Raw genomic sequence first — 11,326 nt, 5'->3', positions numbered from 1 at the left:
GAATATGGTATATTACGTTCAGGATACCTACAATAGTTGGGGGAGCAGACATAACTGATACTGTTTGTTCCTTTTTTTGTGGGGTGGGGGTGGGGTTATATACATTTCAACTTATAGTGCATTGTTTTTTTTCCCCTTTTGAAAAAAAAAAAACTACATAACATTGAGCAAACAGTGGGTCAACACATAATACCCTACAGGGATTTGAATGGCACCTCTATATCAAACAAATCAGTGCTATACACATCAGTGCAACATCAATTATTTGACAAGCATGCCAGGCACAATTATATTTCACGCAATGACAATACATTGACAGAGGCATCATGTATAGCAAATCCTTTTTCACTGTAATGTGAACTTACCCATTTAGCCACTGCTAAAAATTATAAGACTCTGTGGAGCAAACTTTTTGGTTTGTCCATTTCTATGAGTAGCAGTGCTTTTTAGTCTGCGATGGGCCCAGATGTGTAAATTTTTGTCATTAATATAGTATCTCACAAAAGGGAGTGCACCCCTCACAATGTTGTAAATATTTGATTAAATCTTTTCATGTGACAACACTGAAGAAATGACACTTTCCTACAATGTAAAGTTTTGAATGTACAGCTTGTGTAACATGGTAAACTTGCTGTCCCTCAAAATAACACATCACATAGCCATTAATGTCTAAACTACTGGCAACAAAGGTGAGTCCACCCTAAGTGAAAATGTCCAATGGAGACTCTTACTGTATAAATCACATTTCCTCAATAGCCTTTTTTAGGCAAGCACTATCATCTAAGCAACAGTCACTCTTCTACATTGCTCAAATGTGATTAAAAGCAGTGACATTACCAGTAAATGCAAACAAAAGTTTGTAACTTATTTTTTTTCCATATTATGGTGTCCAGTGGATGAACCAATCACTAGCGACTGATCATATACATTTAATGATCAGAAAAATAAAAGACCCCTGTACAATATGAGGCAGACCAATACAAATGTTTACTGCGGTGGTGGTAGGGCTGTGCGATATGACGATATCTATGATTTGACAATAGCAAAACGTCTGTCGTTGAAAATTATGCTCTATTGTTTATTTTGTTGTGTCGCAAATTCCCCACTAAGGTGTTGACGCTTTGCACCACGATGAAGTTAGTTTTACGTTGCATAGACATACATCTGTAGACTATTCAACGTAAAAGTAATATCCAAATTGAAACTAATTTCACTGTGGTCCATTCTTCCACACTTGCCTGTGTTGCAGGGAAGAAATTTGCATTAAGAATAAACAAACATGGAGGAGAGTGAAGTTTGCTCATAACTGGATCATACTGAACAGGAGGACTCAGACCATGCAAGCTAAAACGAGGAGTTTAATACCAAAGAAGGAAGTCTATTGTCTGGACGAGCCACGCAACACTATTCTAGCAGTTTTAGCCATGATGTGCCACGGACATGCAGCTTACTTATAGTTCACCCAGACATGTGTGATGATAGCTATAGCAGCAGGAGAGCTGTATCGCTATCTGGAGCTGCCGTCTCATCCTCTCATATTTACTTTGCCGCAGCAAGTAGCAACAGTTTGCTAACCCATAACTTAGCTAACATTGGTCACATTACATGCTGTTGTTGTTCACTGTATATTTGGTATTTGTCGTCCGGCCAAACTGAGCTATCGGGGGAGAAGAGCCAAGAACCCAAAGGTCACTGTGGCTGAGCTCCAGAGATGCAGTCGGGAGATGGGAGAAAGTTGTAGTAAGTCAACCATCACTGCAGCAATCCACCAGTCGGGGCTTTATGGCAGAGTGGCCCGACGGAAGCCTCTCCTCAGTGCAAGACACATGAAAGCCTGCATGGAGTTTGCTAAAAAACACCTGAAGGACTCCAAGATGGTGATAAATAAGATCCTCTGGTCTGATGAGACCAAGATAGAACTTTTTGGCCTTAATTCTAAGCGGTATGTGTGGAGAAAACCAGGCACTGCTCATCACCTGTCCAATACAGTCTCAACAGTGAAGCATGGTGGGCAGCATCATGCTGTGGGGGCGTTTTTCAGCTGCAGGGACAGGACGACTGGTTGCAATCGAGGAAAGATGAATGCGGCCAAGTACAGGGATATCCTGGACGAAAACCTTTTCCAGAGTGCTCTGGACCTCAGACTGGGCCGAAGGTTTACCTTCCAACAAGACAATGACCCTAAGCACACCGCTAAAATAACGAAGGAGTGGCTTCACAACAACTCCGTGGCTGTTCTTGAATGGCCCAGCCAGAGCCCTGACTTAAACCCAATTGAGCATCTCTGGAGAGACCTGAAAATGGCTGTCCACCAACGTTTACCATCCAACCTGACAGAACTGGGAGGATCTGCAAGGAGGAATGGCAGAGGATACCCAAATCCAGATGTGAAAAACTTGTTGCATCTGTCCCAAAACGACTGGCTGTATTAGATCAAAAGGGTGCTTCTACTAAATACTGAGCAAAGGGTCTGAATACTTATGACCATGTGATATTTCAGTTTTTCTTTTTTAATAAATTTGCAAAAATTTCTACATTTCTGTTTTTTTCTGTCAAGAGGGTGCTGAGTGTACATTACTGAGAAATAAAATGAACTTTTTGATTTTTGGAAAATGGCTGCAATGAAACAAAGAGTGAAACATTTAAAGGGGTCTGAATACTTTCCGTACCCACTGTAGCTTACCCCACCTTTATGATGCAGAAACATTGTGAGTTAATAATATTTCATTGAATTTACAAAGAAATTTTAATATCGGTATATATTGGTATTGGGATTTGAAATTAACTATATCAGGATATGATATCGCACAGCCCTAGGTGTTGGTGTTGTATTGGATTACATTTCATTGAAAGGTATTTGTAATATCTATACAAAGTCTAATAAGCACATTCAATAAAACAAACACCTAACCTTCAATACATGCAACCCAATACAGCACCAGTACAAACGATAGGCTCAGTAGGTTGCTGTAGCCTCAACAAGAAACACCTCATTGAATATTAATTAATATTTAAGCAAAGTGGAAATAGTATTCATTAAAGGACTGTTGTACTGGATTGCACAGCATCTTTTCAAGTAAGTGAATGTATATTAATGTAAGAGCACCAGAGAGAGGGCGTTTCCTTTTGCTAGATGCCCAGCTACCTTTCCTCTAGCATACTCATTGAATCAGGAATGAAAATTCATGAACATTAATCTAACATTAAATCGGTAGAATATACTAGGTCTGAACAATTAATTGAAATCTCAATATGGCCTACTGCAATGTTTGTTAAAAGGCAAAATGGGTTGTTAACTAAATATTGTCTTGCTGCAGAGTTGTCCTGGCCAACACCATATTCTACAGACTTAAGAAAACATCTTTGTTCGGTACAGATCCTTGTAAAAATCACATCATAATCAGTTAAATGTGTTTTCAATGAAAAAGAGAATACGTATGTAAAAGTGATTATTCCCTCCAATATCGCAAATGATATCACAATTAGATATTTTTTTCCAAAACCATTCAGCCCTACAATATACATGGGTGTGTTGTTGTTTTAAACCCATAGTTTCAAATATCCACAAACATTCAAAACAATGTTTTGTTTTATAATATAATAACTTCAGAATCCAAAGTAAGTTAACATCACAGTTAGGCCTTGGAACCAAGATAAGAGTCGTTTGGGAAATGACAGGGTCATTTGTTTGCAGTAAAACAACTAGTATAAAATTGCGAAACAGATTTCCAATAAAGGACAGATGTAAACATCTATCAGCACTATACAACTATGTATTGTATAGCTACAGAAAACAGGAACTGTCAATAATACAGAGTAATGAGTATCTATGAGATCTTACCTCGGCAAAATAAGAAAAAAGGAACTTATTTTTAACTCAATCAGACGATCCTCATCAGTTTGGGTGATCGCTGGCTGCCACAGTCACTGGAGAGAAGAGTCTGGAGACACGCACAAGCCAACCCACACACACACACACACACATTGGGAGAAGACAAGTCAGTATTAGTCAGTGTTTGCTGTTTAAGTTAATCAGTAAACATGGAATTATAAGACTATGTCTGGAAGGTAACACTGTCCTCCTTTGGCCATGGAGTTCTTCACCACTGTGCAGTAATCCAATCATTAAGCACCATCCCTAACCACCCTCTCCAGCCCCACAGTAATCCCTTTTAAAACCAGAGAACTATCATTGTTTTTGTTGTCTTAACTCAGAAGACCTATAATTGCATGAATATGATTCATGTGGTGACATAAACTAAAGTGCTGATACTAGCAAGGTTATTTGCTAACGTGTATATCGCCTGTATTGTTAATGATTGATAAAAATGAAATCCACTTCCAAATCCATGAATGTAATATATTCATAGGAGGTAGAAAATAACTTGATAAAGTGAAACACAAAGCCATACAATGATAACTGGTGTGTATGAATTACAATGAGGTATTTTAGATTTATTTAAATTTGCATAATACTTTGTTGCTTGTCAAAAGCTTTTGCTATAGTCTATTACTTTCTTTGCATATAAACTATTACTGCCCAGCACAGAATGAACCAACTTCAAACTCAACTGCATTTCTTAAAGGACCAGTGTCTAGTTAGTTTTAGTTGCATCTAGCGGCGTCTGTCGTCTCGTCTGTCCCTTGTGTGCGGAGCTAGCTAGCTTGCTTAACTAGGTGCATCTGTAGTTCATGTTAACTGTCATTTTAACAGGGCTGACAATTTTGCTAGCGAACAACAGGCTTAAAACTAAATGAACTCACCAGAGAACAGCCAACTCCTAACAAGCTTTTTCGACAGTGGTTAAATTTACACAGTGCCGTGGGTACGAGTCACTGTAGCCTGACTGACAGGTCGCCATGGTAACGCCTTGTCAATCACAGATAATCCCGCCCTGAAGCATACTCTGCTTTATGGTCCATTTTCCTATAAATGGGGCCATAATTTATTTTCTCAGTTCTTTGACCGGAAGCTTCCTGCTTGAGGAGAACCTACAGTGGCCGCGAAATTCGTTAAAGGCCCTCTCTAGAGCCAGTCTTTGGTTTGTCCGTTCTGGGCTACTCAGGGCTCCAGACTGTGACTTTTTTGTGTGCGAGTAAAAATTTCACGTGGTCTGATTTGTGCGAGTGCAAGCTGATCATTAGCACGGCTCTACAGCGCAACTACTTTACTCGCAAATGCCCCTGAAAAGCAACGCGAGCTAGTGTTGTGTCGTTCAATCAACGTTTCGTTCATAAGACCTAATCGTGTATGACTCGGGAGGAACGGGTTGTCTCAGTGAGTGATTCGTTCCTTTACACGCATGCGTGAAGGATCTTGGACTCTTACATTCACTCGTCACACGGCAGCTGCATGGGCTCCGTCAGCACAGGAAACAGAATTTCTTAGTTCACGACTCTCAACTGTGGGTCTCTAGGTTTGAGTCGATCATTTGTCACGTGACAACTCGATCACCGCTCACATTGGTCCTCCTCAGTCTTTCATTCATTCTGCAGGCTGAATGACTGCCAGCGCCGGAGAATGAGAGGCAGGTCGGCTGTCAGGTAACAGTCACTGGACTGATATTATTTAGCTATTTTGTTAATTATGTGACATTTAATAGAGCATAACATTATTACAGTGCAGTTATGTTGTGCTAAGTTATAGTTTTTAACACAGCCGCACCGTAAATTCAGTCCTGCTAGTGTTTAACATTACAGCTAACAGCTGATGAGAGTTGTTCTGGGTCCACTTCAGAGCCCTGACAGAGTTCTACCGGGAGCCGAATTACCTCAGAGGACGTCCGTCTCCTCTCCAAAACAAACAGACCCGGACATTAAACCATTAAAACACAGCCACGTAGCAACGTTAGCGTTAGCCCTGTGGTTTGTTTACAGCTAACAGCTGATCCAGGTCCGCCAGAGAACGCAACGTAACTTTTCCTTTTTATTTACCAACAGAGCTGTGCTGTTGTTTCACAGCTCGTGACTGGTGAACAACCTGCAGTGTTTGAGAGCGATGTGCCCATATGTGTTTCTCTGTCTGCAGAATCCGGACCTGATGTGGCCCATTCTGCGTTCAGACCTGCCAAACTGCTGCGTTTACATGTGTTTATTTCTTTGTACCTCTCTCTGTGCTGGAGTTCTTAAAGAACTTGGTGGCTTGATCCAGATTATTATTAAATTAGTTGAATTTTAATAAGAGTGTTTATTCATATAGTGTATCAAGCTTATTACTTCAATATAATTATTGCAAATCTGATATTAATATTTTACTCATGGATATGGACGTTAGGCTGCTGTATGAATGAGCACTTTAGAGATAAAGATAGTAATTATATACATAAGCCTTTATATGGCTGGTCTGGTTGTATACTCGGGAAAGATTGTGACAATGGAAGGATTTGGGCGGAGTAGTAGATTGCATATAGACAACATATTTCTGTGGTTTTTACATGGTTTGAATTTGGCTGTGGGCCCGGGGGGGTTATATAATGATGATATACAGTAATCAAGAGGTGAATTTGTGCATTATACTTCAAATAAAGCAAGCCAGGCAGCCTTCCGTGTTTGAGAACGGCGCTGTTTTTTTTTTTTTTTTTTTTTTTTAAATCGATGGCTGTCGGGGTATCAACAGTTTTTTTCTTTTTCTTTTAAAATCAACCAGCGCATCAATAGCTAACCTGGCTAGTTGTAAACTACAGCTGGCCAAACGAGGTTTTCCGACTTGTTAAGTGGAACACCGTCAACTCGGGTGTGATGTCATTCCCAGCTTCGACCTCCGAGGTAAATGGAACGCAGCATGAAATCATTCAAAACATAGTCTGACTGGCTGCCACGATCTTTGGGAGAAATCGCTCTGCGGCCGCTTGAGCAGCTCGTTTTACAAAAACAACGAGAGAGATGCGGCGGCAGTTGAAACGGTGAGAAAAAAGACAATAGGCAGAAGATAAGGAAAGTTCGTGTTTGGCTAGCTGGCCATTTAGCTCCATCTGATGCCTTCTTTTTGAACATTCAACTTTTCATAATGTCGATGTGCTCTGCGATCAACCAATCACAGCCTGGATGAGGCAGGACATTAAAAGTGTTGACTTGCTACAGCAAATTTTCAAATGTTGAACTGATTGTTCTGCATGCACTGATGTTATAATCATTGACAAGTTATCACTTAGCATCATTTAACTAATTACAGACTAACTCAATCACCATGTATGTAACATTTTTTTGCACAAGCATTTAATGTATAAAAACCCACCAAAAATAAACAAAAATAAATCTGCTGTAAATGGAATTCATATTTTACTAGTGGTAAGCTATATAGAATACTCATATATATATAATTATAATCAATATAGTAGCATTATATAATTAATATATTAAAATTATACTAACAGTATATTATTAAATTAACATTTTAACTATACAACCTCAATTATACAAATTCATGCACTTATACTAGTTCCTCCTCCAGGTTGTGGAGAGAGCCTCTGCAGTGGACAGATATAGATTTAGTCAGAACCATGATGGGGATCAGATGGTTACAGTAGGAGGGGAATGCTCTGCTATGTTTAAATTGTAGGCAATGTGGCCCATACTTTGCAGTCAACTCTAAACTTGTTACCGGGTCAACACAGTTTTAGCTTGACATTTTGAAGTTGCACAACAACAGAAAGGAACACGAAACTTGCAGAGACTGATGCATCATTCCCTAAACACTGAGCACTTCCACACTTCTTACCAGTGGTCATTGATCAATACCTGCTGGTGCGACCAAATCATGTGCTGGTGCGATTAACTGAGAAAGTTGGTCTCACCAGTGCTACCAGTGGAAAAGTTAGTGTGGAGCCCTACTACTGGAATAGGGCCCGTTCCCTCTGTAGATATAAAAGGGCTCCTTCTAAGGTAATGGAAAGGCAATGATTTCTATTTTCAGGTGATTATAGATTAAGAAAACATACTTATGAATATTATATTCATTTCTGCCATATTCTGCTAATAGATCCCCCTAAGTCTTACACACTGGTCCTTTAAGTGTAAGTCAGGAAATATTGTTGAACTTCTTCACAGCAGACATTTTGACTTATACTGTTAAAGTAAAGCTCAGGTGTAACCAATAACATCAATCATGGTTTAATGATGGCGTGCCAGTAAGCCATGTCAGTGAGCCAGCACGCACAATGTCAGGAAGGCTGGCACTGGCAAACCTAAGCTACATGTAGCCATTACTAATGCCATTCACTATACAAGTGCATTCTCTGAATGAGGTATTTTTAAAGAAACGTTATGTAAAATAATGACATATTTATGGGATCCAATAACTGCAACTGTATAGTACTATATCCTTAAACCAGGGGACTGGTGCTCTCAGAGAAGCTCAGGTAGTGTAGATCACAATCCATGCTTATAAGTAAACTGGAGCCCTGAGCTTTGTCTTTAATTTGTTAATTGGGTGAAAGGTCAGATAATTGCTGTCATACCACTAAAGAGTACTATTAATCAATTAATCACTTCCACAAACTCAGGTCCACCTCTAACTTTCTCACTGGTCAAACGTCCTGCTCAGCCATAGTTCTTTCTGGCTACCCTGAAGTTACGTTATGTACCCAGAGGGTTACCAGCACATCTGTGTCATGGCACACATTCTGACTTGGCAAACACAGATTTAACTAATAACATTAATAATACCACATTCTGCTACCAAATGTACATTACAGCCAGTTCCATCTTCAAATTGTGCCTTTCAGTATATTGGGATCCAAATCCTAACCAACTGCACTGCCTATATGATTTGACAGTTTTGTAACAGAAGCTGATATAACACATCAAACCCATAGAGGGCTTTTAGGATTGTTGAATGGTGGCTGTTCTGTAGTCATACAAATGTAGACAATGGCTGCGTTGTGTCCTGCATATTCTTTATATAGTATATACGTGTGCAAAAGTCACATAAAATAACCAACTGGCATTCAATGCAATGAGCTCTGGTCTGCTGTTCATAGAAATTGACCGAATGTCGTACAACCATAACATGATTTCATTATATTCAACTGAAAGTCAACAAAAGATTGTGTTGAACTGTCACCCAGCCCTTATGCATCTCTACACGCACTATGAAACTGACATCAAAGTGAATGTACTTACACCGTAACACTGTTCTTCCAAACAGTCTGCTACATTGCAATACACACACACACACACACACACACGTCAGTACCCAGCTTAGGCTGACTTTAATCGTGGTTTGGGCTCTGCGAAGACACTATGTCAAAGGCTATGATGGGCAAAATATAGCATTATGCCATTTCTTTAGAAACGAAAACCTTGTCATTGAAAAGCAGGTGCACAACTTAGTTAGCTAGCTAACACGAGCTAGCAGTTTTATTGGCTTGCGTCGCTTCCACCTCTTCTACACACTACCATACATTAACATCGTTTCCACAAATAGAAAAGATAAAGAAAGCGTTAATCGTAAACACGATGTGTGAAAAAGCAGACATGGTGTCTATCAGGAGTTGTGATATGAAAACAGGCTCCATCCAGTGTGGGTCTGTGACTGGTACAAGCGTTACTGGAGAGCAGCGGCGGCTACATTAGCCTGCTAGCTGCAGCCTGTAGCCAGCCATGACCAGCGTTAGCGAGCAAGCTGGCAGGAGCCTGACAGCACAGCAGAAGTCATTAGCAGTCGTCACGGATCGACAACAACTTCACTCTTACCAAGGCTCTGGGTGCTGGAGACGCAAACGTGACACCGGGCAGGTATAATTCAACTGGATGCACTGGACGAAGTAGACAGAAGACGGTGGGAAGGAGCGAGTGCGGCGCTCAGCCTCTGTGGAGGTCTTCACCTGGTGCTTCCATGTCTGTTTACCAGACTGCATTCTGGGAGAGAGACGTCACTGCGCAGGGACGCACGTACACTGTGATGTAAAGCAGTAAAGCAGTTTCTCCATCATCGAGGCAAGTTTGGCAACTGGCGGCCAATTTGCCTTCTTAATAAGGATTACAGAGTCCTAGCTCTGGTTTTTGCCAAAAGATTAAAGGCTGTATTTGACCAAATTACTGATGAAAACCAAACCGGGTTTATAAAGGCACATAAAACAACATCAGGCTTGTGCTGGACCTCATTGACTACACTGTAAACACAAATAGGTTTATTAAGAATACTCAAAATATTTGTGGAAACTGATTACCTCAAACTTTTGTAGTAGTGGTAATAATATTTGAGTAAACCTTAACTTAAATATAATACTTTTTTTTTTAATTCTCAGCATACAAAATTACATTGATTAAAATTATAATTAAATTCCACTTATTCTTTACTCAATGAATAATTGTAAAAAGTAATTGTGCCCAACTTATCCTAAATAGTATTGTACTTACTCAACAAAATTACTACTAGTCAACTTGAAATTTACAAAATGTCCATTTTCAGATTGTAGTCCTGAAAAATGTGAATAAAACTCCATTACTACAATTCAAGTTCCCTTTATTAGTGTCATCTTCACACATCTGTCATTTCTACATTTAACAGACACAAAATAAGGCACATCTTGCATACAGCTGATTAGACAAAGTAACTGACTGCTTGACCAGATAATTAACCAGCAACAATTTTGATAATCAATTTGTTTTCATTCTTTTTAGCAATAATGTTAAATATTTTCCATTTCCAGATTCTTGATGAGATTTCTTGGTGTTAAGTGATAACTTGAATCTCTTGAGCAAAATAAAATTTGCACTTGTACCTGCTTCCAGGTACTTTTTTTCATATCACCTCACCTCCTTCCAGGTTCCAAGTCAGCTAAGGGATACTAAAATGTAACATAAAAACACAACAGACTGCTGATTGGTAAGAGACAATATTCACTATTCACTGCATCATCATCGCGTGCACCAGACAGAGGCCAGCAACAGAAAGTTTTATATTTTAGGATTTTGGATCACACTACCTTGTTTCTTACGACCCACCATTCTCTGCTTCTGATTGGCTAGTAGTCCTTACCAGGGTACTGCGCATGTGCAACTCCCAACAAAGATTTTGTACGAGTAAGATGCATCACTCTGTACCAAGAGCGGAGCGTACAACACATAGGATAAAAAGAGGAGCTACAGCAATGTGCAGTATGAGAAAAAATATGGTGTTTTTTGAAAATTTGTAAACCTGTTCTGGTACAACCCCTAATTAAGATTTTGAACCTGAAAATGAGCATAATACCACCTCTTTTATCGCGAGGTCTGTTAAGGCCCCTGTACGTTAGTAGCCGTCTATGTTCTGTGTGAAGGTGTACGCTAATGAGTGGTGGGATTGCCTGCCGAGGATTGGGCCAGATGACGTTGACCCCTCCTA

At 39.8% G+C, this 11,326-nt stretch overlaps 1 protein-coding gene across 1 annotated transcript in view; it reads right to left on the bottom strand.

Annotated features, from left to right (window-relative positions):
• Positions 1-9,863, bottom strand: part of LOC119885736 (ataxin-7) — a 35,398-nt gene extending 25,535 nt beyond the window's left edge. The window contains 2 exon segments of the mRNA XM_038695949.1: positions 3,842-3,941; positions 9,694-9,863. The gene's annotated coding sequence lies outside the window, so the exon portion shown is untranslated.
• Positions 9,864-11,326: the final 1,463 nt, after the last annotated feature.

Source organism: Micropterus salmoides, unplaced genomic scaffold (genome assembly GCF_014851395.1).
Source record: "Micropterus salmoides isolate LMB-PRFRI ecotype aquatic unplaced genomic scaffold, ASM1485139v1 Ms_hic_scaffold_4, whole genome shotgun sequence".
Lineage (NCBI taxonomy): Eukaryota > Metazoa > Chordata > Actinopteri > Centrarchiformes > Centrarchidae > Micropterus > Micropterus salmoides.
This window is presented reverse-complemented; position numbering and strand designations above follow the sequence as displayed.